The sequence below is a fragment of the Oncorhynchus keta genome, unplaced genomic scaffold (genome assembly GCF_023373465.1).
Source record: "Oncorhynchus keta strain PuntledgeMale-10-30-2019 unplaced genomic scaffold, Oket_V2 Un_contig_6132_pilon_pilon, whole genome shotgun sequence".
In the NCBI taxonomy this organism is placed as follows: Eukaryota; Metazoa; Chordata; class Actinopteri; order Salmoniformes; family Salmonidae; genus Oncorhynchus; species Oncorhynchus keta.
Window position 1 is genome coordinate 2,354 of NW_026288690.1, and position 25,461 is coordinate 27,814.

The window sequence follows — 25,461 nt, forward strand, 5'->3', positions numbered from 1 at the left end:
GGTCCTGTTCCTGATCTCTATAGCCTCTATAGGTCCTGTTCTGATCTCTATAGTCTCTATAGGTCCTGTTCTGATCTCTAGAGCCTCTATAGGTCCTGTTCTGATCTCTATATGTCCTGTTCTGATCTCTATACCCTCTATAGGTCCTGTTCTGATCTCTATACCCTCTATAGGTCCTGTTCTGATCTCTATATGTCCTGTTCTGAGCTCTATAGCCTCTATAGGTCCTGTTCTGATCTCTATAGCCTCTATAGGTCCTGTTCTGATCTCTATATGTCCTGTTCTGATCTCTATACCCTCTATGGGTCCTGTTCTGATCTCTATAGCCTCTATAGGTCCTGTTCTGATCTCTATAGCCTCTATAGGTCCTGTTCTGATCTCTATATGTCCTGTTCTGATCTCTATAGCCTCTATAGGTCCTGTTCTGATCTCTATACCCTCTATAGGTCCTGTTCTGATCTCTATAGGTCCTGTTCTGATCTCTATAGACTCTATATGTCCTGTTCTGATCTCTATACCCTCTATAGGTCCTGTTCTGATCTCTATAGCCTCTATAGGTCCTGTTCTGATCTCTATAGCCTCTATAGGTCCTGTTCTGATCTCTATAGCCTCTAAAGGCCCTGTTCTGATCTCTATAGTCTCTATAGGTCCTGTTCTGATCTCTATAGTCTCTATAGGTCCTGTTCTGATCTCTATAGGTCCTGTTCTGATCTCTATAGGTCCTGTTCTGATCTCTATAGGTCCTGTTCTGATCTCTATAGTCTCTATAGGTCCTGTTCTGATCTCTATAGTCTCTATAGGTCCTGTTCTGATCTCTATAGGTCCTGTTCTGATCTCTATAGCCTCTATAGGTCCTGTTCTGATCTCTATAGTCTCTATAGGTCCTGTTCTGATCTCTATAGCCTCTATAGGTCCTGTTCTGATCTCTATAGTCTCTACAGGTCCTGTTCTGATCTCTATAGTCTCTATAGGTCCTGTTCTGATCTCTATAGTCTCTATAGGTCCTGTTCTGATCTCTATAGCCTCTATAGGTCCTGTTCTGATCTCTATAGCCTCTAAAGGTCCTGTTCTGATCTCTATAGCCTCTATAGGTCCTGTTCTGATCTCTATAGCCTCTATAGGTCCTGTTCTGATCTCTATAGCCTCTAAAGGTCCTGTTCTGATCTCTATAGCCTCTATAGGTCCTGTTCTGATCTCTATAGCCTCTATAGGTCCTGTTCTGATCTCTATAGCCTCTATAGGTCCTGTTCTGATCTCTATAGCCTCTATAGGTCCTGTTCTGATCTCTATAGCCTCTAAAGGCCCTGTTCTGATCTCTATAGTCTCTATAGGTCCTGTTCTGATCTCTATAGTCTCTATAGGTCCTGTTCTGATCTCTATAGGTCCTGTTCTGATCTCTATAGTTCCTGTTCTGATCTCTATTCCTCTATAGGTCCTGTTCTGATCTCTATAGTCTCTATAGGTCCTGTTCTGACTCTCTATAGGTCCTGTTCTGATCTCTATAGCCTCTATAGGTCCTGTTCTGATCTCTATAGTCTCTATAGGTCCTGTTCTGATCTCTATAGCCTCTATAGGTCCTGTTCTGATCTCTATAGTCTCTATAGGTCCTGTTCTGATCTCTATAGCCTCTATAGGTCCTGTTCTGATCTCTATAGCCTCTATAGGTCCTGTGCTGATCTCTATAGTCTCTATAGGTCCTGTTCTGATCTCTAGTCTCTATAGGTCCTGTTCTGATCTCTATAGCCTCTATAGGTCCTGTTCTGATCTCTATAGTCTCTACAGGTCCTGTTCTGATCTCTATAGTCTCTATAGGTCCTGTTCTGATCTCTATAGCCTCTATAGGTCCTGTTCTGATCTCTATAGTCTCTATAGGTCCTGTTCTGATCTCTATAGTCTCTATAGGTCCTGTTCTGATCTCTATAGCCTCTATAGGTCCTGTTCTGATCTCTATAGTCTCTAAAGGTCCTGTTCTGATCTCTATAGCCTCTATAGGTCCTGTTCTGATCTCTATAGTCTCTATAGGTCCTGTTCTGATCTCTATAGCCTCTATAGGTCCTGTTCTGATCTCTATAGTCTCTATAGGTCCTGTTCTGATCTCTATAGCCTCTATAGGTCCTGTTCTGATCTCTATAGACTCTATATGTCCTGTTCTGATCTCTATACCCTCTATAGGTCCTGTTCTGATCTCTATACCTCTATAGGTCCTGTTCTGATCTCTATAGGTCCTGTTCTGATCTCTATAGCCTCTAAAGGTCCTGTTCTGATCTCTATAGACTGATCTCTATACCCTCTATAGGTCCTGTTCTGATCTCTATAGCCTCTATAGGTCCTGTCCTGATCTCTATACCCTCTATAGGTCCTGTTCTGATCTCTATAGCCTCTATAGGTCCTGTTCTGATCTCTATAGCCTCTAAAGGCCCTGTTCTGATCTCTATAGTCTCTATAGGTCCTGATCTCTATAGGTCCTGTTCTGATCTCTATAGCCTCTATAGGTCCTGTTCTGATCTCTATAGTCTCTATAGGTCCTGTTCTGATCTCTATAGTCTCTAAAGGTCCTGTTCTGATCTCTATAGCCTCTATAGGTCCTGTTCTGATCTCTATAGTCTCTATAGGTCCTGTTCTGATCTCTATAGTCTCTATAGGTCCTGTTCTGATCTCTATAGTCTCTAAAGGTCCTGTTCTGATCTCTATAGCCTCTATAGGTCCTGTTCTGATCTCTATAGTCTCTATAGGTCCTGTTCTGATCTCTATAGCCTCTATAGGTCCTGTTCTGATCTCTATAGACTCTATATGTCCTGTTCTGATCTCTATACCCTCTATAGGTCCTGTTCTGATCTCTATAGCCTCTATAGGTCCTGTTCTGATCTCTATAGCCTCTATAGGTCCTGTTCTGATCTCTATAGTCTCTATAGGTCCTGTTCTGATCTCTATAGCCTCTATAGGTCCTGTTCTGATCTCTATAGACTCTATATGTCCTGTTCTGATCTCTATACCCTCTATAGGTCCTGTTCTGATCTCTATAGCCTCTATAGGTCCTGTTCTGATCTCTATAGTCTCTACAGGTCCTGTTCTGATCTATATAGTCTCTATAGGTCCTGTTCTGATATCTATAGTCTCTATAGGTCCTGTTCTGATCTCTATAGCCTCTATAGGTCCTGTTCTGATCTCTATAGTCTCTATAGGTCCTGTTCTGATCTCTATAGCCTCTATAGGTCCTGTTCTGATCTCTATAGTCTCTATAGGTCCTGTTCTGATCTCTATAGCCTCTATAGGTCCTGTTCTGATCTCTATAGTCTCTATAGGTCCTGTTCTGATCTCTATAGCCTCTATAGGTCCTGTTCTGATCTCTATAGTCTCTATAGGTCCTGTTCTGATCTCTATAGGTCCTGTTCTGATCTCTATAGTCTCTATAGGTCCTGTTCTGATCTCTATAGCCTCTATAGGTCCTGTTCTGATCTCTATAGTCTCTATAGGTCCTGTTCTGATCTCTATAGCCTCTATAGGTCCTGTTCTGATCTCTATAGTCTCTAAAGGTCCTGTTCTGATCTCTATAGCCTCTATAGGTCCTGATCTCTATAGTCTCTAAAGGTCCTGTTCTGATCTATATAGCCTCTATAGGTCCTGTTCTGATCTCTATAGTCTCTATAGGTCCTGTTCTGATCTCTATAGTCTCTATAGGTCCTGTTCTGATCTCTATAGCCTCTATAGGTCCTGTTCTGATCTCTATAGACTCTATATGTCCTGTTCTGATCTCTATACCCTCTATAGGTCCTGTTCTGATCTCTATAGCCTCTATAGGTCCTGTTCTGATCTCTATAGCCTCTATAGGTCCTGTTCTGATCTCTATAGTCTCTATAGGTCCTGTTCTGATCTCTATAGCCTCTATAGGTCCTGTTCTGATCTCTATAGACTCTATATGTCCTGTTCTGATCTCTATACCCTCTATAGGTCCTGTTCTGATCTCTATAGCCTCTATAGGTCCTGTTCTGATCTCTATAGTCTCTACAGGTCCTGTTCTGATCTATATAGTCTCTATAGGTCCTGTTCTGATCTCTATAGTCTCTATAGGTCCTGTTCTGATCTCTATAGCCTCTATAGGTCCTGTTCTGATCTCTATAGTCTCTATAGGTCCTGTTCTGATCTCTATAGCCTCTATAGGTCCTGTTCTGATCTCTATAGTCTCTATAGGTCCTGTTCTGATCTCTATAGCCTCTATAGGTCCTGTTCTGATCTCTATAGTCTCTATAGGTCCTGTTCTGATCTCTATAGCCTCTATAGGTCCTGTTCTGATCTCTATAGTCTCTATAGGTCCTGTTCTGATCTCTATAGGTCCTGTTCTGATCTCTATAGTCTCTATAGGTCCTGTTCTGATCTCTATAGCCTCTATAGGTCCTGTCCTGATCTCTATACCCTCTATAGGTCCTGTTCTGATCTCTATAGCCTCTATAGGTCCTGTTCTGATCTCTATAGCCTCTAAAGGCCCTGTTCTGATCTCTATAGTCTCTATAGGTCCTGAGTCTCTATAGGTCCTGTTCTGATCTCTATAGCCTCTATAGGTCCTGTTCTGATCTCTATAGTCTCTATAGGTCCTGTTCTGATCTCTATAGTCTCTAAAGGTCCTGTTCTGATCTCTATAGCCTCTATAGGTCCTGTTCTGATCTCTATAGTCTCTATAGGTCCTGTTCTGATCTCTATAGTCTCTATAGGTCCTGTTCTGATCTCTATAGTCTCTAAAGGTCCTGTTCTGATCTCTATAGCCTCTATAGGTCCTGTTCTGATCTCTATAGTCTCTATAGGTCCTGTTCTGATCTCTATAGCCTCTATAGGTCCTGTTCTGATCTCTATAGACTCTATATGTCCTGTTCTGATCTCTATACCCTCTATAGGTCCTGTTCTGATCTCTATAGCCTCTATAGGTCCTGTTCTGATCTCTATAGCCTCTATAGGTCCTGTTCTGATCTCTATAGTCTCTATAGGTCCTGTTCTGATCTCTATAGCCTCTATAGGTCCTGTTCTGATCTCTATAGACTCTATATGTCCTGTTCTGATCTCTATACCCTCTATAGGTCCTGTTCTGATCTCTATAGCCTCTATAGGTCCTGTTCTGATCTCTATAGTCTCTACAGGTCCTGTTCTGATCTATATAGTCTCTATAGGTCCTGTTCTGATATCTATAGTCTCTATAGGTCCTGTTCTGATCTCTATAGCCTCTATAGGTCCTGTTCTGATCTCTATAGTCTCTATAGGTCCTGTTCTGATCTCTATAGCCTCTATAGGTCCTGTTCTGATCTCTATAGTCTCTATAGGTCCTGTTCTGATCTCTATAGCCTCTATAGGTCCTGTTCTGATCTCTATAGTCTCTATAGGTCCTGTTCTGATCTCTATAGCCTCTATAGGTCCTGTTCTGATCTCTATAGTCTCTATAGGTCCTGTTCTGATCTCTATAGGTCCTGTTCTGATCTCTATAGTCTCTATAGGTCCTGTTCTGATCTCTATAGCCTCTATAGGTCCTGTTCTGATCTCTATAGTCTCTATAGGTCCTGTTCTGATCTCTATAGCCTCTATAGGTCCTGTTCTGATCTCTATAGTCTCTAAAGGTCCTGTTCTGATCTCTATAGCCTCTATAGGTCCTGATCTCTATAGTCTCTAAAGGTCCTGTTCTGATCTATATAGCCTCTATAGGTCCTGTTCTGATCTCTATAGTCTCTATAGGTCCTGTTCTGATCTCTATAGTCTCTATAGGTCCTGTTCTGATCTCTATAGCCTCTATAGGTCCTGTTCTGATCTCTATAGACTCTATATGTCCTGTTCTGATCTCTATACCCTCTATAGGTCCTGTTCTGATCTCTATAGCCTCTATAGGTCCTGTTCTGATCTCTATAGCCTCTATAGGTCCTGTTCTGATCTCTATAGTCTCTATAGGTCCTGTTCTGATCTCTATAGCCTCTATAGGTCCTGTTCTGATCTCTATAGACTCTATATGTCCTGTTCTGATCTCTATACCCTCTATAGGTCCTGTTCTGATCTCTATAGCCTCTATAGGTCCTGTTCTGATCTCTATAGTCTCTACAGGTCCTGTTCTGATCTATATAGCCTCTATAGGTCCTGTTCTGATCTCTATAGCCTCTATAGGTCCTGTTCTGATTCTATAGCCTCTATAGGTCCTGTTCTGATCTCTATAGCCTCTATAGGTCCTGTTCTGATCTCTATAGCCTCTAAAGGTCCTGTTCTGATCTCTAGCCTCTAAAGGTCCTGTTCTGATCTCTATAGCCTCTATAGGTCCTGTTCTGATCTCTATAGCCTCTCAGTTCCTGTTCTGACTTCTACAGGTCCCGTTCTTGATCTCTAAAGGTCCTGTTCTCTGATCTCTATAGCCTCTATAGGTCCTGTTCTGATCTCTATAGCCTCTCTATAGGTCCTGTTCTGATCTCTATAGCCTCTATAGGTCCTGTCCTGATCTCTATAGCCTCTATAGGTCCTGTTCTGATCTCTATAGTCTCTATAGGTCCTGTTCTGACTTTCATAGCCTCTAAAGTTCTCTCTATAGGTCCTGTTCTGATCTCTATAGCCTTTATAGGTCCTGTTCTGATCTCTATAGGTCCTGTTCTGATCTCTATAGGTCCTGTTCTGATCTCTATAGTCTCTAAAGGACCTGTTCTGATCTCTATAGTCTATAGGTCCTGTTCTGATCTCTATAGTCTCTATAGGGTCCTGTTCTGATCTCTATAGCCTCTAAAGGTCCTGTTCTGATCTCTATAGTCTCTAAAGGACCTGTTCTGATCTCTATAGCCTCTATAGGTCCTGTTCTGATCTCTATAGTCTCTATAGGTCCTGTTCTGATCTCTATAGCCTCTATAGGTCCTGTTCTGATCTCTATAGTCTCTATAGGTCCTGTTCTGATCTCTATAGCCTCTATAGGTCCTGTTCTGATCTCTACTTAGCCTCTATAGGGTCCTGTTCTGATCTCTATAGTCTCTATAGGTCCTGTTCTGATCTCTATAGCCTCATAGATCCTGTTCTGATCTCTATAGCCTCTAAAGGACCTGTTCTGATCTATATAGCCTCTAAAGGTCCTGTTCTTGATCTCTATAGCCTCTAAAGGTCCTGTTCTGATCTCTATAGCCTCTATAGGTCCTGTTCTGATCTCTATAGTCTCTATAGGTCCTGTTCTGATCTCTATAGCCTCTATAGATCCTGTTCTGATCCTCTATAGCCTCTAAAAGGTCCTGTTCTGATCTATATAGGGTCCTGTTCTGGATCTATATAGCCTCTAGGTCCTGTTCTGATCTCTATAGCCTCTAAAGGTCCTGTTCTGATCTATAGCCTCTAGGTCCTGTTCTGATCTCTATAGGTCCTGTTCTGATTCTATAGGTCCTGTTCTGATCTCTATAGGTCCTGTTCTGATCTCTATAGCCTCTCTCTCTATCTCACCAGTCTACTTTAAACAGTTGGCTCAAGAGGCCACTTTTCCATTGAAACATCCCCATAGTGGCTCTTCATGGCTGACACAGTGGGTGTGTTTTTCATGGACTAGAGCAACACACGACACCATCCAAAGAAACAGCAATTATCCAAAATAACACAGATTCACAGTCCCACCGGGACACAGAGAAATCCACTGTAGCTCTTTCATTCCACATTCAGCTGGGAGCCGTGATACGACTCACAATTCAACACATTTTCCCTGTTTTAGTTTCGTATTACCTCATTATAATACAACTCCTCAACAGCAACAACTGGCTGGCTACATGACCATATTAGGAATGTATTACAGCTTGTGAATGTCATTATATATTGTTATCTCCTGCATCTGGTTGCTATCCGACCAATAGGACTCAGCCATCTCATCATTCCATTCAGCAGTGCAGATGTAAGTTGATCAGTGAGATTAAATGAGTGTATTTCCATTGAGAGGCAGACAGGCCAGCTGTCTGGCTGGGTAGATGTAGTATTATAGTGTTATATTATGGTCTGGCTGGGTAGATGTAGTAATATAATGTTATATTATGGTCTGGCTGGGTAGATGTAGTATTATTTATATTATGGTCTGGCTGGGTAGATGTAGTAATATAGTGTTATATTATGGTCTGGCTGGCTGGGTATAGTATTATAATGTTATATTATGGTCTGGCTGGCTGGGTAGAAGTAGTATTATAATGTTATATTATGGTCTGGCTGGCTGGGTAGAAGTAGTATTATAATGTTATATTATGGTCTGGCTGGGAAGATGTAGTATTATAATGTTATATTATGGTCTGGCTGGGTAGAAGTAGTATAATGTTATATTATGGTCTGGCTGGGTAGAAGTAGTATTATAATGTTATATTATATCTGGCTGGCTGGGTAGAAGTAGTATTATAATGTTATATTATGGTCTGGCTGGGTAGAAGTAGTATTATAATGTTATATTATGGTCTGGCTGGCTGGGTAGAGGGGGGGTTGACTAATTTGTCTGGTTGTAATGAGAACAGAGATCGGATTTACAAACCTAAACACACATTAACACAACCCTACACACACACAAATCTATACACACACACAACCCTACACCCCCCCACACACACACACAGAGTAAATAAGAGGCGTGGGTTGGTTGATCCTGATATTATTATTATTATTATTATTATTATATTATTATTATTATTATTTATTATTATTATATTATTATTATTATTATTATTAATATTATAGATCCTGCTACTGGCAGGCCTATCAGATAAAAACAACGTGAAAACACACCATCATTAGATGCTCCTTAAATGACCTTTTCCTCTGCCCGTCACACAGCAGATCTCTGTTTTGGTTTAATAGGAAATTAAAAGTCATCTTCAAGGGCTTCCTCTACCTTTAGGACGATCAAAGGAACAGAACGCTGAATATTCAACACTTATTTTCCAGAGAAGAAGAAGATTCACCAGGAAATGAGCCTCGTCTAAATCTGTCACATTTAGTTCAATATATTCTGCCTATGAGATTGGAGATTTGAAGGGATTGCAAGACACACACACATACACACACACACACACACACACACACACACACACACACACACACACACACACACACACACACACACACACACACACACACACACACACACACACACACACACACACACACACACACACACACACACACCTACTGTACCAGCTCTACTCTAAAAGAGCATGGGTTATTTCATTACATTACGAGCCACCTGAATAGGTCACTGTTTTAACATCATGTCCCCACCAGTCCCATTTCTCTGAGTCTCCATTTGATTCCAAGATGTTCAGACAAACATGATGTCAGTCTGCTGTAGGTTCAACTCCCTTACAGTCACAGAACACGTTATCACATTTCACCATCGTTCTCTTGTCCCACAACCTCAACCCACAAACAGTGCCTTCTGGGCTCATTAAAAGTGATGTGAAAACCAAGCTTTGTGTGAGTGAATGAGTAGTATCAGAGTCAGTGAGTGAGACAGAGAGACAGAGAGAGAGAGAGAGAGAGAGAGAGGAGAGTCAGTGAGTGAGGTGAGAGAGAGAGAGAGAGAGAGAGAGAGGAGAGAGAGGTGAGAGAGAGAGGTGAGTGAGAGGGAGAGAGAGAGAGGAGGAGGGAGAGAGAGAGAGAGAGTGAGAGATAGAGGTGAGAGGGAGAGGAGAGAGAGAGAGATAGAGGTGAGAGGGAGAGAGAGAGGAGAGGGGAGAGAGAGGTGAGAGTGAGGAGAGAGAGAGAGAGAGAGAGGGGGAGAGAGAGGAGAGCAGAGGAGAGAGTTAGGGAGAAACCCTCCAGAGCAAAAGGCCTGAGGAGTTGATGGTATCCTTAATGACATGATCAAATATACAGACAAGATTCCAAGGCTATACTAAAAGAGAGAGAGAGATCATCCCTTTGCTCTGGCAGAGCAATATTTGGAACCAAGGACTGATCACCCCAATCCAGAGAAAGAGGACACTAAGGGAGAGAGAGAGAGAGAAGAGAGAGAGAGTAATAGGAAAACCCTGCAACCCAAAAGGCCTCTGCATTATGTTGATGGTATCCTCAATGAAAATCAAATATACTGAACAAATGTCAAATTGGCTTTACTAAAACTCTTTAACATCATCCAGCTCTGCATCTTCACCCAATATTTGGAACCAAGGACTGATCACCCCAATCCACAAAAGTGGAGACAAATTTGAATTCAAATAACTACCTGGAATATTGTCAACAGCTAACCTGATGGAAAGTGGTGTTGGGGTATTAACAGCAGATGACATTTCCTCAATGAAAACAATGTACACAAACAAATTGGCTTTTTAAAATTACCGTAAAAAAACAGACCATTTCTTCACCCTGCACACCCTAATTGACAACCAAACAAACCAAAACAAAGGCAAAGTCTTCTCATGCTTTGTTGATTTCAAAAAGCCGCGACTCAAGTCTGGCATGAGGCCTCTGCTATACAAACTGATGGAAATGGTGTTGGCTGTAAAACATACATATATATGTATATATATGTGGCGCGGGCACTATACCCGGCCTCCCCCTGCTATCATCAGCTGTATATATATATATATATATATATATATATATATATATATATATATATAATATGACATTTGTAATGTCTTTTATTGTTTTGAAACTTCTGTATGTGTAATGTTTACTGTTCATTTGTGTTGTTCATTTCACTTTTATATATTATCTACCTCACTTCCTTTGGCAATGTTAACACATGTTTCCCATGCCAATAAAGCCCTTGAATTGAATTGAGACAGAGAGAGAGAGAGAGAAAGAGAGAGAGATTTGAGGTTCTGAGGCTCAGTTCACCAACCCAAACAAAACAAAAATATATCACCTATTGGAAAGACACCACAAGACTGGCAGACTATCTGACCACTGTGGCTGATAGAAAACTGAGGAAAACACTGACTAGGTACAGACTCAGTGAGCACAGTCTGGCTATAGAGACCGGTCGCCACAGACAAACCTGGCTGCCCAGAGAGGACAGTCTGGCAATAGAGGCCGGTCATCACAGACAGAGAGGACAGTCTGGCTATAGAGACCGGTCGTCACAGACAAACCTGGCTGCCCAGAGAGGACAGTCTGGCAATAGAGGCCGGTCGTCACAGACAAGGACAGTCTGGCTGCCCAGAGACCGGTCGTCACAGACAAACCTGGCTGCCCAGAGAGGACAGTCTGGCTATAGAGACCGGTCGTCACAGACAAACCTGGCTGCCCAGAGAGGACAGTCTGGCTATAGAGCCCAGAGAGGACAGTCTGGCGTCACAGACAAAGCCCAGAGGACAGTCTGGCTATAGAGACCGGTCGTCACAGACAAACCTGGCTGCCCAGAGAGGACAGTCTGGCTATAGAGACCGGTCGTCACAGACAAACCTGGCTGCCCAGAGAGGACAGTCTGGCTATAGAGACCGGTCGTCACAGACAAACCTGGCTGCCCAGAGAGGACAGTCTGGCTATAGAGACCCGGCCGTCACAGACAAACCTGGCTGCCCAGAGAGGACAGTCTGGCTATAGAGACCGGTGCCCAGAGAGGACGTCACAGACAAACCTGGCTGCCCAGAGAGGACAGTCTGGCTACAGAAACCTGGCTGCCCAGAGAGGACCTGGCTGCTGGTTGTCACAGACAAACCTGGCTGCCCAGGACAGTCTGGCTATAGAGACCGGTCGTCACAGACAAACCTGGCTGCCCAGAGGACAGTCTGGCTATAGAGGCCTGCCCAGAGAGGACAGTCTGGCATAGAGACCGGTAGAGACCGTCACAGACAAACCTGGCTGCCCAGAGAGGACAGTCTGGCTACCGGTAGCCACAGACAAAACCTGGCTGCCCAGAGAGGACCTGGCTATAGAGACCGGTCGTCACAGACAAACCTGGCTGCCCAGAGAGGACAGGCTGGCTATAGAGACAGAGCTGCATTTCCTATTACACTGTGATAAATACTCAAACCTAAGAGCTTTCCCTAAATTATAATTCAATACAAAGAATTTGAAACTATAAAAGATGAAGAAAAAAAATCAAATATTTATTGTGTGAAAAGCCAAAATGTGCAGTTTTGGCAGCCAAATATGTGTCCTCCTGCCACAACCTGAGGGACAGCCAGTGAAAAGTGCAAAGTAATGTCCATAATATTTCCCAACTTGTTTTGTTTTGTCTTTCTACCAGGTCATGTGTCTTCTCACTGGTCTACTACCAGGTCATGTGTCTTCTCAGTCATGTTGACACTGGTCTACTACCAGGTCATGTGTCTTCTCAGTCAGGTTGACACTGGTCTACTACCAGGTCATGTGTCTTCTCAGTCAGAGTTGACACTGGTCTACTACCAGGCATGTGTCTTCTCAGTCAGGTTGACACTGGTCTACTACCAGGTCATGTGTCTTCTCAGTCATGTTGACACTGGTCTACTACCAGGGCATGTGTCTTCTCAGTCATGTTGACACTGGTCTACTACCAGGTCATGTGTCTTCTCAGTCAGGTTGACACTGGTCTACTACCAAACCTGTGTCTTCTCAGTCATGTTGACACTGGTCTACTACCAGGTCATGTGTCTTCTCAGTCAGGTTGACACTGGTCTACTACCAGTCATGTGTCTTCTCAGTCATGTTGACACTGGTCTACTACCAGGTCATGTGTCTTCTCAGTCAGGTTGACACTGGTCTACTACCAGGTCATGTGTCTTCTCAGTCTGGCTGACACTGGTCTACTACCAGGTCATGTGTGTTCTCAGTCAGGTTGACCTGGTCTGCCCAGGTCATGTGACAGTCTGGTCTACTACCAGGTCATGTGTCTTCTCAGTCAGTTGACACTGGACAGGTCTGGTCTTAGTCAGGTTGACACTGGTCTACTACCAGGTCATGTGTCCTGGCTGCTACCACGCCATGTGATCAGTGACTGGTCTACTACCAGGTCATGTGTCTTCTCAGTCATGTTGACACTGGTCTACTACCTGGCATGTGTCCTCAGTCATGTTGACACTGGTCTACTACCAGGTCATGTGTCTTCTCAGTCAGGTTGACACTGGTCTGCTACCAGGTCATGTGACAGGCTGACACTGGTCTCACCTCTGTGTTCTCAGTCAGGCTGACACTGGTCTACTACCAGGTCTGCTTTCAGCCAGGTTGACACTGGTCTACTACCAATACTCAGGTTGACACTGGTCTACTACCAGGTCATTGTCTTTCCCTAAATTGACATGGTCTACTACCAGGTCATACAAAGTCAGGTTGACACTGGTCTACTACCAGGTCATGTGTCTTCTCAGTCAGGTTGAAACTGGTCTACTACCAGGTCATGTGTGTTCTCAGTCAAAATTGAGTTTTGGTCTACTACCAGGTCATGTGTCAGTCAGGTTGACACTGGTCCACTACCTGAGGGACAGCCAGTCATGCTGACACTGGCATCAGGTCAATGTCTTCTCAGTCAACACTGGTCTACTACCAACTGTGTTTTGTTTTGTCTTCGGTCATACCAGGTCATGTGTCTTCTCAGTCATGTTGACACTGGTCTACTACCAGGTCATGTGTCTTCTCAGTCAGGTTGACACTGGTCTACTACCAGGTCATGTGTCTTCTCAGTCATGTTGACACTGGTCTACTACCAGGTCATGTGTCTTCTCAGTCATGTTGACACTGGTCTACTACCAGGTCATGTGTCTTCTCAGTCATGTTGACACTGGTCTACTATCAGGTCATGTGTCTTCTCAGTCAGGTTGACACTGGTCTACTACCACGTCATGTGTCTTCTCAGTCATGTTGACACTGGTCTACTACCAGGTCATGTGTCTTCTCAGTCATGTTGACACTGGTCTACTACCAGGTCATGTGTCTTCTCAGTCAGGTTGACACTGGTCTACTACCAGGTCATGTGTCTTCTCAGTCATGTTGACACTGGTCTACTACCAGGTCATGTGTCTTCTCAGTCAGGTTGACACTGGTCTACTACCAGGTCATGTGTCTTCTCAGTCATGTTGACACTGGTCTACTACCAGGTCATGTGTCTTCTCAGTCAGGTTGACACTGGTCTACTACCAGGGCATGTGTCTTCTCAGTCAGGTTGACACTGGTCTACTACCAGGTCATGTGTCTTCTCAGTCAGGTTGACACTGGTCTACTACCAGGTCATGTGTCTTCTCAGTCAGGTTGACACTGGTCTACTACCACGTCATGTGTCTTATCAGTCAGGTTGACACTGGTCTACTACCAGGTCATGTGTCTTCTCAGTCATGTTGACACTGGTCTACTACCAGGGCATGTGTCTTCTCAGTCATGTTGACACTGGTCTACTACCAGGTCATGTGTCTTCTCAGTCAGGTTGACACTGGTCTACTACCAGGTCATGTGTCTTCTCAGTCAGGTTGACACTGGTCTACTACCAGGTCATGTGTCTTCTCAGTCATGTTGACACTGGTCTACTACCAGGTCATGTGTCTTCTCAGTCAGGTTGACACTGGTCTACTACCAGGTCATGTGTCTTCTCAGTCAGGTTGACACTGGTCTACTACCAGGTCATGTGTCTTCTCAGTCAGGTTGACACTGGTCTACTACCAGGTCATGTGTCTTCTCAGTCATGTTGACACTGGTCTACTACCAGGGCATGTGTCTTCTCAGTCATGTTGACACTGGTCTACTACCAGGTCATGTGTCTTCTCAGTCAGGTTGACACTGGTCTACTACCAGGTCATGTGTCTTCTCAGTCAGGTTGACACTGGTCTACTACCAGGTCATGTGTGTTCTCAGTCAGGTTGACACTGGTCTACTACCAGGTCATGTGTCCTACATTTTTACTTCATTGTTCTCAGTCAGGTTGACACATGGTCTACTACCAGGTCATGTGTCATCTGAAGCAAAAAACTGGTCTACTACAGGTCATGTGTGTTCTCAAAGGATGACACTGGTCTACTACCAGGTCAAAACCAGTTTTAAGTCAACCAGGTCATCAGCCAGTCAAATCACTTCACTAACAGGTCATGTGATTCTCCTTTTCCACCAGGTCATGTGTCTTCTCAGTCAGGTTGCACAGGTCTACTACCAGGTCATGTGTCTTTCAGTCATCTGACATGGTCTACTACCAGGTCACTTCCCAGGTTGACACTGGTCTACTACCAGGTCATGTGTCTTCTCAGTATGTTGACACTGGCCCTTCTGTCTTCTCAGTCAGGTTTCACTGGTCTACTACCAGGTCATGTGTCTCTCAGTCATGTTGTGGTCTACTACCAGGGCATGTGTCTTCTCAGTCATTTGACACTGGTCTACTACCAGGTCATGTGTCTTCTCTGGGACACTGGTCGGGGATAAATGACTGAACTGTGAATGGTCTACTACCAGGTCATGTGTCTTCCAGTCAGGTTGACACGGTCTACTACCAGGTCATGTGAGTCAGGTTGAACTGGTCTACTACCAGGTCATGGTCTTCTCAGTCAGGGTTGAGATGGATAAGATCAGGGCATGTGTGTCTTCAGTCATGTGACTGGTCTACTAGAGAGTCATGTGTTGTCTCTCAATTTCCTTCAGATTGAGAGGGGAGATGGAGGGACAGTAAACCATTAATAAAACCTACATGGATTTTCCTCAGTACACATTTACAAGAGACATCTGAAGCAAAATAAAAAATAAACGCAGACAAAGATGACCACAACCAATCAAAACCATTTTAAGTCAAAGTGAATCAGCCAGTAAATCATTCACTAACAAATCACATGGATTCTCCTTTTCCACATCAATGTATCCTCCTGTCGCCACAACGGGACATTCAGGGCTAATGGACGAAGACTTCCGGGAGTAGCATTCATAGAACATGGCCCTTCTGTGGTGTTTCCCCCTATGAAATGAGCAGCCCTTGTGTGTCCAAATACACATTTACACTCAGGCCAGGAGCTCTCTGGGGAGGGAGATAAATGACTGAACTGTGAATGTTCTCAGATCTCCCTCTTCCAGATTAAAGGACGGAGGAGAAGAGAGACAAACAAGAGAGAGGGAGAGAGATTGATAGGAGAGGGAGATAGAGAGACAGAGAGATGGAGAGGAGGGGGAGAGAGAGAGAGAAACTAGAGAAGAGAGAGAGAGAGGGGGGAGAGGAGAGAGAGACCCCCCAGAGACCTCATCTACTACACATACAAGAGACCCCCAGACACTCAAGAAACTACAATACAACCCCAGTCAGGCAGGTCACCACCAATTGGACCCCCAGACAGTTCCTCATGTTGTGGTACACAAAACAATATGACCCCCAGACACCTCATCTACTACACAAAAATATGACCCCAGACACCTCATCTACTACACATACAATATGACCCCCCAGACACCTCATCTACTACACATACAATATGACCCCAGACACCTCATCTACTACACATACAATATGACCCCCCCCAGACACCTCATCTACTACACATACAATATGACCCCCCCAGACACCTCATCTACTACACATACAATATGACCCCCCCAGACACCTCATCTACTACACAAACAATATAACCCCCCCAGACACCTCATCTACTACACAAACAATATGACCCCCCAGACACCTCATCTACTACACAAACAATATGACCCCCGACACCTCATCTACTACACATACAATATGACCCCCAGACACCTCATCTACTACACATACAATATGACCCCCAGACACCTCATCTACTACACATACAATATGACCCCCCGACACCTCATCTACTACACAAACAATATGACCCCCAGACACCTCATCTACTACACAAACAATATGACCCCCCAGACACCTCATCTACTACACATACAATATGACCCCCCAGCCACCTCATCTACTACACATACAATATGACCCCCCAGACACCTCATCTACTACACATACAATATGACCCCCAGCCACCTCATCTACTACACATACAATATGACCCCCCAGCCACCTCATCTACTACACATACAATATGACCCCCCCAGACACCTCATCTACTACACAAACAATATGACCCCCCCAGACACCTCATCTACTACACATACAATATGACCCCCAGACACCTCATCTACTACACATACAATATGACCCCCCCCAGACACCTCATCTACTACACAAACAATATGCCCCCAGACACCTCATCTACTACACATACAATATGACCCCCAGACACCTCATCTACTACACATACAATATGACCCCCCAGACACCTCATCTACTACACATACAATATGACCCCCAGACACCTCATCTACTACATACAATATGACCCCCAGACACCTCATCTACTACACATACAATATGACCCCCCCGACACCTCATCTACTACACATACAATATGACCCCCCCAGACACCTCATCTACTACACATACAATATGACCCCCCAGACACCTCATCTACTACACATACAATATGACCCCCCCAGACACCTCATCTACTACACATACAATATGACCCCCCAGACACCTCATCTACTACACAAACAATATGACCCCCAGACACCTCATCTACTACACAAACAATATGACCCCCAGACACCTCATCTACTACACATACAATATGACCCCCCAGACACCTCATCTACTCACAAACAATATGACCCCCAGACACCTCATCTACTACACAAACAATATGACCCCCAGCCACCTCATCTACTACACAAACAATATGACCCCCAGACACCTCATCTACTACACAAACAATATGACCCCCAGACACCTCATCTACTACACAAACAATATGACCCCCAGACACCTCATCTACTACACATACAATATGACCCCCAGACACCTCATCTACTACACATACAATATGACCCCCTCAGACACCTCATCTACTACACATACAATATGACCCCCCCAGACACCTCATCTACTACACAAACAATATGACCCCCCAGACACCTCATCTACTACACAAACAAATGACCCCCAGACACCTCATCTACTACACAAACTATGACCCCCCAGACACCTCATCTACTACACAAACAAAGGAACTGATCTCTCTAACTGATCTCTCTCTCCTAACTGATCTCTCTCCTAACTGATCTATCTCCCTAACTGATCTCTCTCTCCTAACTGATCTCTCTCTCTAACTGATCTCTCTCCTAACTGACTCTCTCTCTCCTAACTGATCTCTCTCTCCAACTGATCTCTCTCTCCTAACTGATCTCTCTCCTAACTGATCTCTCTCTCCTAACTAGAGACACTGTGTTAGATGTGATCACAGGGTTTATCAGAGAGATACATGTGATGGTGCTGTAACAGTAACACCTGGTATTAAACCAGCTGGTCTACCATCTACCTAACCGATCTCTCTCACCAAACTACTTCTCTCTCCTAACTGATAGTAGTGTGGTAGTACTGATAGTAGTGTGGTAGTAGTGTGTAGTCATTATATGTTTGTAGTAGTGTGTAGTCATTATATGTGTGTAGTAGTGTGTAGTCATTATATATGTGTAGTAGTGTGTAGTCATTATATGTGTGTAGTAGTGTAGTCATTATATATGTGTAGTAGTGTGTAGTCATTATATATGTGTAGTAGTGTGTAGTCATTATATATGTGTAGTAGTGTGTAGTCATTATATGTGTGTAGTAGTGTGTAGTCATTATATATGTGTAGTAGTGTGTAGTCATTATATGTGTAGTAGTAGTGTCATTATATGTGTGTAGTAGTGTGTATATGTGTGTAGTAGTGTGTAGTCATTATATATGTGTAGTAGTGTGTAGTCATTATATATGTGTAGTAGTGTGTAGTCATTATATGTGTAGTAGTGTAGTGTAGTGTGTAGTATGTGTAGTCATTATATATGTGTAGTAGTGTGTAGTCATTATATGTGTGTAGTAGTGTGTAGTCATTATATGTGTGTAGTAGTGTGTAGTCATTATATATGTGTAGTATTGTGTAGTCATTATATATGTGTAGTAGTGTGTAGTCATTATATATGTATAGTCATTATATGTGTGTAGTAGTGTGTAGTCATTATATATGTGCAGTAGTGTGTAGTCATTATATGTGTGTAGTAGTGTGTAGTCATTATATGTGTGTATTCTCTATACTGTCCTGGCTCCTCCTCTCCTCTCTCTATACTGTCCTGGCTCCTCCTCTCCTCTCCTCTCTCTATACTGTCCTGGCTCCTCCTCCTCCCCTCTCTATACTGTCCTGGCTCCTCCTCCTCCTCTCTCTATACTGTCCTGGCTCCTCCTCTCCTCTCCTATACTCTTCTGTCTCTTTTCTCCACGAGGCTTGTGGTAGAATATAACGACACAAGTCTTACATCCTGTTGTGCAACGGGCTGTCCTCCCTGAGAGATAGAGATCTGACCCCATTCTCTGACACGTGGCACTTCACGCTACCACAACAGTCCAGCAAGAAAGAACGACAGAGAGAAAGACAGAGAGAGAGAGAGAGAGAGAGAGAGAGAGGAAGAGACAAAGCTGAGAGAGACAGAGAGAAGAGACAAAGGAGAGAGACAGAGAGACAGAGAGAGAGAGAGAGAGAGAGAGAGAGAGAGAGAGAGGAGAGAGAGAAAGAGAGAGAGAGAGAGAGACAGAGAGAGAGAGGAAGAGACAAAGAGAGAGAGAGAGAGAAGAGAGAGAGAGAGAGAGAGAGAGAGAGACAGAGAGAGACAGAGAGAGAGAGAGAGAGAGAGAGAGAGAGAGAGAGAGGAAGAGACAGAGAGAGAGAGAGAGAGAGAGAGACAGAGAGAGAGAGAGAGAGAGAGAGAGAGAGAGAGAGAGAGAGAGAGAGAGACAGAGAGAGAGAGAGACAGAGAGAGAGAGAGAGAGAGAGAGAGAGAGAGAGAGAGAGAGAGAGAGAGAGAGAGAGAGAGAGAGAGAGAGAGAGAGAGAGAGAGAGAGAGAGAGAGAGAGAGAGAGAGAGAGAGAGAGAGAGAGAGAGAGAGAGAGAGAGCGATGGAGACTAAATTACATTTGAAATGTCTTTATTCTATTTGGAATTTCTCTGAGTGCAATGTTTACTGTTCATTTTTAATAGTTTATTTCACTTTTGTTTATTATCTATTTCACTTGCTTTGGCAATGTCATGTTAAAACATGTTTCCAGGTCCCCAGCCTCCACAGTAGAGACCACAGTGTTCAACAGGGTGTCAGTCCCCAGCCACCACAGTAGAGACCACAGTGTTCAACAGGGTGTCAGTCCCCAGCCTCCACAGTAGATACCACAGTGTTCAACAGGGTGTCAGTCCCCAGCCTCCACAGTAGAGACCACAGTGTTCAACAGGGTGTCAGTCCCCAGCCTCCACAGTAGAGACCACAGTGTTCAACAGGGTGTCAGTCCCCAGCCTCCACAGTAGAGACCACAGTGTTCAACAGGGTGTCAGTCCCCAGCCACCACAGTAGAGACCACAGTGTTCAACAGGGTGTCAGTCCCCAGCCTCCACAGTAGATACCACAGTGTTCAACAGGGTGTCAGTCCCCAGCCTCCACAGTAGAGACCACAGTGTTCAACAGGGTGTCAGTCCCCAGCCTCCACAGTAGAGACCACAGTGTTCAACAGGGTGTCAGTCCCCAGCCTCCACAGTAGAGACCACAGTGTTCAACAGGGTGTCAGTCCCCAGCCTCCACAGTAGAGACCACAGTGTTCAACAGGGTGTCAGTCCCCAGCCTCCACAGTAGAGACCACAGTGTTCAACAGGGTGTCAGTACCCCAGCCTCCACAGTAGAGGTCACAGTGTTCAACAGGGTGTCAGTCCCCAGCCTCCACAGTAGAGTCGACAGTGTTCAACAGGGTGTCAGTCCCCAGCCTCCACAGTGTTCAACAGGGTGTCAGTCCCCAGCCTCCACAGTAGAGACCACAGTGTTCAACAGGGTGTCAGTACCCCAGCCTCCACAGTAGAGGTCACAGTGTTCAACAGGGTGTCAGTCCCCAGCCTCCACAGTGTTCAACAGGGTGTCAGTCCCCAGCCTCCACAGTAGAGACCACAGTGTTCAACAGGGTGTCAGTCCCCAGCCTCCACAGTAGAGGTCACAGTGTTCAACAGGGTGTCAGTCCCCAGCCTCCACAGTAGATACCACAGTGTTCAACAGGGTGTCAGTCCCCAGCCTCCACAGTAGAGACCACAGTGTTCAACATGGTGTCAGTCCCCAGCCTCAACAGTAGAGTCCACAATGTTCAACAGGGTGTCAGTCCCCAGCCTCCACAGTAGAGTCCACAGTGTTCAACAGGGTGTCAGTCCCCAGCCTCCACAGTAGAGACCACAGTGTTCAACAGGGTGTCAGTCCCCAGCCTCCACAGTAGAGGTCACAGTGTTCAACAGGGTGTCAGTCCCCAGCCTCCACAGTAGATACCACAGTGTTCAACAGGGTGTCAGTCCCCAGCCTCCACAGTAGAGACCACAGTGTTCAACAGGGTGTCAGTCCCCGCCTCCACAGTAGAGACCACAGTGTTCAACAGGGTGTCAGTACCCCAGCCTCCACAGTAGAGTCCACAGTGTTCAACAGGGTGTCAGTCCCCAGCCTCCACAGTAGAGACCACAGTGTTCAACAGGGTGTCAGTACCCCAGCCTCCACAGTAGAGGTCACAGTGTTCAACAGGGTGTCAGTCCCCAGCCTCCACAGTAGAGACCACAGTGTTCAACAGGGTGTCAGTCCCCAGCCTCCACAGTAGAGACCACAGTGTTCAACAGGGTGTCAGTACCCCAGCCTCCACAGTAGAGACCACAGTGTTCAACAGGGTGTCAGTCCCCAGCCTCCACAGTAGAGACCAGTGTTCAACAGGGTGTCAGTACCCCAGCCTCCACAGTAGAGGTCACAGTGTTCAACAGGGTGTCAGTCCCCAGCTTCCACAGTAGAGACCACAGTGTTCAACAGGGTGTCAGTCCCCAGCCTCCACAGTAGAGACCACAGTGTTCAACAGGGTGTCAGTCCCCAGCCTCCACAGTAGAGACCACAGTGTTCAACAGGGTGTCAGTCCCCAGCCTCCACAGTAGAGACCACAGTGTTCAACAGGGTGTCAGTCCCCAGCCTCCACAGTAGAGACCACAGTGTTCAACAGGGTGTCAGTCCCCAGCCTCCACAGTGTTCAACAGGGTGTCAGTCCCCAGCCTCCACAGTAGAGACCACAGTGTTCAACAGGGTGTCAGCAGCAGAGAACGTCTAAATAGTTTCTGAAGCATCAAGAAGCTTGAAATTAAAGGGATGTTTACAGGTCATTTTTTGAGATGACAACGCTAACTAGCTTTAGCGCAACGACTGGAAGTATATGGTATCTACTAGCATGCTAGCAGTTACCATAGACTTCCAGTCATTGCGCTCACACTAGTTAGCAACTTCCTTCAAACTGTAGGCAGACATAAAAAGGGCAATAATTTTGACCATAGACTGTCCTCTCTCCATCCCTTCCCATCACATCATATAGACTGTCCTCTATAACCATCCCATCCCTACCTACCCCTTCATATAGACTGTCATCTCTATCCATCCCATCCCTACCTACCCCTTCATATAGACTGTCCTCTCTCTCCATCCCATCCCTACCTACCCCTTCATATAGACTGTCATCTCTATCCATCCCATCCCTACCTACCCCTTCATATAGACTGTCCTCTCTCTCCATCCCATCCCTACCTACCACTTCATATAGACTGTCCTCTCTCTCCATCCCATCCCTACCTACCACTTCATATAGACTGTCCTCTCTCTCCATCCCATCCCTACCTACCACTTCATATAGACTGTCCTCTCTATCCATCCCATCCCTACCTACCCCTTCATATAGACTGTCCTCTCTCTCCATCCCATCCCTACCTACCACTTCATATAGACTGTCCTCTCTCTCCATCCCATCCCTACCTACCACTTCATATAGACTGTCCTCTCTATCCATCCCATCCCTACCTACCCCTTCATATAGACTGTCCTCTCTCTCCATCCCATCCCTACCTACCCCTTCATATAGACCACATATGTCAGAGTCAAGGCCCGCGGGCCACATCCGGCCACGAGAAGGTTTTTTACGGCCCCTGGGATGATCTTGATTTATTATTAGAACCGGCCCGCAGACCGCAGCAAGCCGGCAGCCCGCAGATCTTTTACACGCACCAATACTACATTTCCCACAATGCAACGGTGACGCACCGAGCAGTAGGCTGCTTCATTTCAATATTTATTGGCACAGCAGTTGTCAGCATCACAGTAAAATTAACTTTCAGATACCCATCAAAAATGGCAAAACGGAAGGTGGACACTGAGAACCGGGGGTTTCAAACAAGGTGGGAGTCGGAGTATTTGTTCACGGAGGTAGCTGGAAAACCTGTGTGTCTTCTGTGTGGAGAAAGTGTGGCGGTACTGAAAGAGTATAATCTGAGACGACATTATGAAACGAAACACGCGGACAAAAACAAGAATATGGACATGGAACAAAGGCTACAAAAGGCAGAGGAATTAAAACGAGGCCTCAAATCTCGACAGGCTCTGTTCAAAAAAGCCAAATCACAAGGCCAGGCTGCTGTCAAGGCCAGTTTTATTTTGGCAGAAGAGATCGCTAAATCAGCCCGCCCATTTACGGAGGGGGATTTCATCAAAAACTGCATGATTAAAGTTTGTGACGAAGTTTGCCCAGAAAAAAGGCAACTCTTTTTAAATGTGAGTCTGAGCAGAAACACCATTGCCGAGAGAGTAGACCAGTTGTCCATCAATCTAAAAGAGCAGCTTGTGAAAAAGGGAAAAGATTTCATTGCATATTCCTTGGCTGTGGATGAGAGCACCGACATTTCTGACATTGCCCAGTTGTCAATTTTCATCCGCGGAGTGGACTCCAGCCTAAGCGTGACAGAGGAGTTTTTGGCTTTACGTCCTATGCATGGCACAACAACGGGGCATGATTTGTATGAAGAGGTGTCAAGATGTGTAAATGAGATGGAGCTGCCTTGGGAAAAACTTGTGGGTTTGACAACCGACGGAGCACCTGCGATGTGTGGACACAGGAGCGGACTGGTGGCGAAGATACGGGAAAAGATGCAAGAGGAAAACGCGACAGGTGAGCTGACAGCTTATCATTGTATCATACACCAGGAAGCGTTGTGCGGTAAAGCCTTGAAAATGGAGCATGTAATGAGCATCATCACGCGCACAGTTAACTTTATCAGAGCCAAAGGTTTGAATCACCGCCAGTTCAAGGCATTTCTGACGGAGTTAGAAACGGAGCATGGTGATTTGCCTTATCACACAGAGGTGCGATGGCTAAGCCAGGGAAAGGTGCTTCAAAGATGTTTCGAGCTTCGTGAGGAGATTTGTCTGTTCTGGACAGCAAAGGGAAAGACACAACACAACTCCGAGACGAAATGTTTCTGTGTGAAATGGCTTTTCTGTGTGACATTACGAGTCATCTGAATGCAATGAACTTGCAGCTGCAGGGTCGGGATCGTGTCATCTCTGATATGTACAGTACAGTGAAGGCATTTAAAACCAAACTGACTCTGTGGGAGACGCAGATGCGGAAAGAAAATTTGAGCCACTTTCCCAGCTGCCAGACCATGAAAGAGAAGCTCTCTACCAGTGCGTTTCGAGCGCACAGTTGGCTGATAAAATAGGTATGCTTGCCGCTGACTTTCGACGCCGATTTGCTGACTTTGAAGCACAAAAAAGCAGGTTGGAACTGCTCGGTAACCCATTTGCTGTTGACGTGGAAAGCTCACCACCAAACCTCCAAATGGAGTTGATTGACCTCCAATGCAATGATGCACTGAGGGCAAAATATGCGGCAGTGGGTGCTGCGGAGTTCGCCCGTTTTCCTCCCCGACACAATGCCCCAGCTGCGCATCCAGGCTGCTCAAACGTTGTCTATGTTTGGCAGCACATACCTGTGTGAACAACTGTTTTCTTTGATGAACTTGAACAAAACATCACACAGAAGTCGACTTACTGCTGAACACCTCCACTCAATTCTGAGGATTTCCTCAGCTCAGAGCCTTACCCCGAACATTGATGAACTTGTGGAAAAGATGGGACACCACCAAGTATCACCCTCAACCTCAAACAAGTGAACATTACTGTGCAATCACATATTTAGAGTTTTTACTCAGTTCAAGTTTAAAAGTTAAAGTTTAATATTTGTTTTCACTGCATGTTACTTCTCCTTAAACAAAGTGTTGTTTTTGATTAATAGATTTTTGCACTTTATTTTATTGTATTTCAATCCAATTATATTTTAAAAATATTTCAGTTGAGTGGATGATAGAAAATTGCTATTATTGTTTTTTTCTTTGAAGTAAATTTAGCCCACTTTTGCTAAAATAGAAAATATAGGTTACTGATGGTGCCTTGAATACCGGTTTCTTTCATTTAATGTTCATGTTATGGGGATTTTTATATAAAGGAAATTTGTCTTTTGTGTCTGTTGAAAATTAAAGATTACTGACAGAGCCATAAGAAAATATTGCTTTATTTATCTGATCATATTGGAATATATTTGTTAGGTTTTCAGTAGGTTCAATTAGGTTCACTAGACTATATGCGTCATTTAAAAAATTTTCAATGAACATTCGAACAGTCCGGCCCTCGGCTTGTAGCTAAATT

General features: G+C 44.7%; 1 long non-coding RNA gene across 4 annotated transcripts; it reads left to right on the forward strand.

The window, feature by feature from the left end:
* Positions 1-12,172: 12,172 nt before the first annotated feature.
* On the forward strand, positions 12,173-14,500 carry LOC127925709 (uncharacterized). 4 transcript variants are annotated; one of them, XR_008121987.1, is made up of 4 exons: positions 12,173-12,222; positions 13,455-13,647; positions 13,820-13,948; positions 14,336-14,500. It is a non-coding gene; the product is annotated as an uncharacterized LOC127925709 (long non-coding RNA). The 4 variants fall into 4 exon arrangements; XR_008121986.1 differs by lacking the exon at positions 12,173-12,222 and adding an exon at positions 12,329-12,437; XR_008121984.1 differs by lacking the exon at positions 12,173-12,222 and adding an exon at positions 12,483-12,522.
* Positions 14,501-25,461: the final 10,961 nt, after the last annotated feature.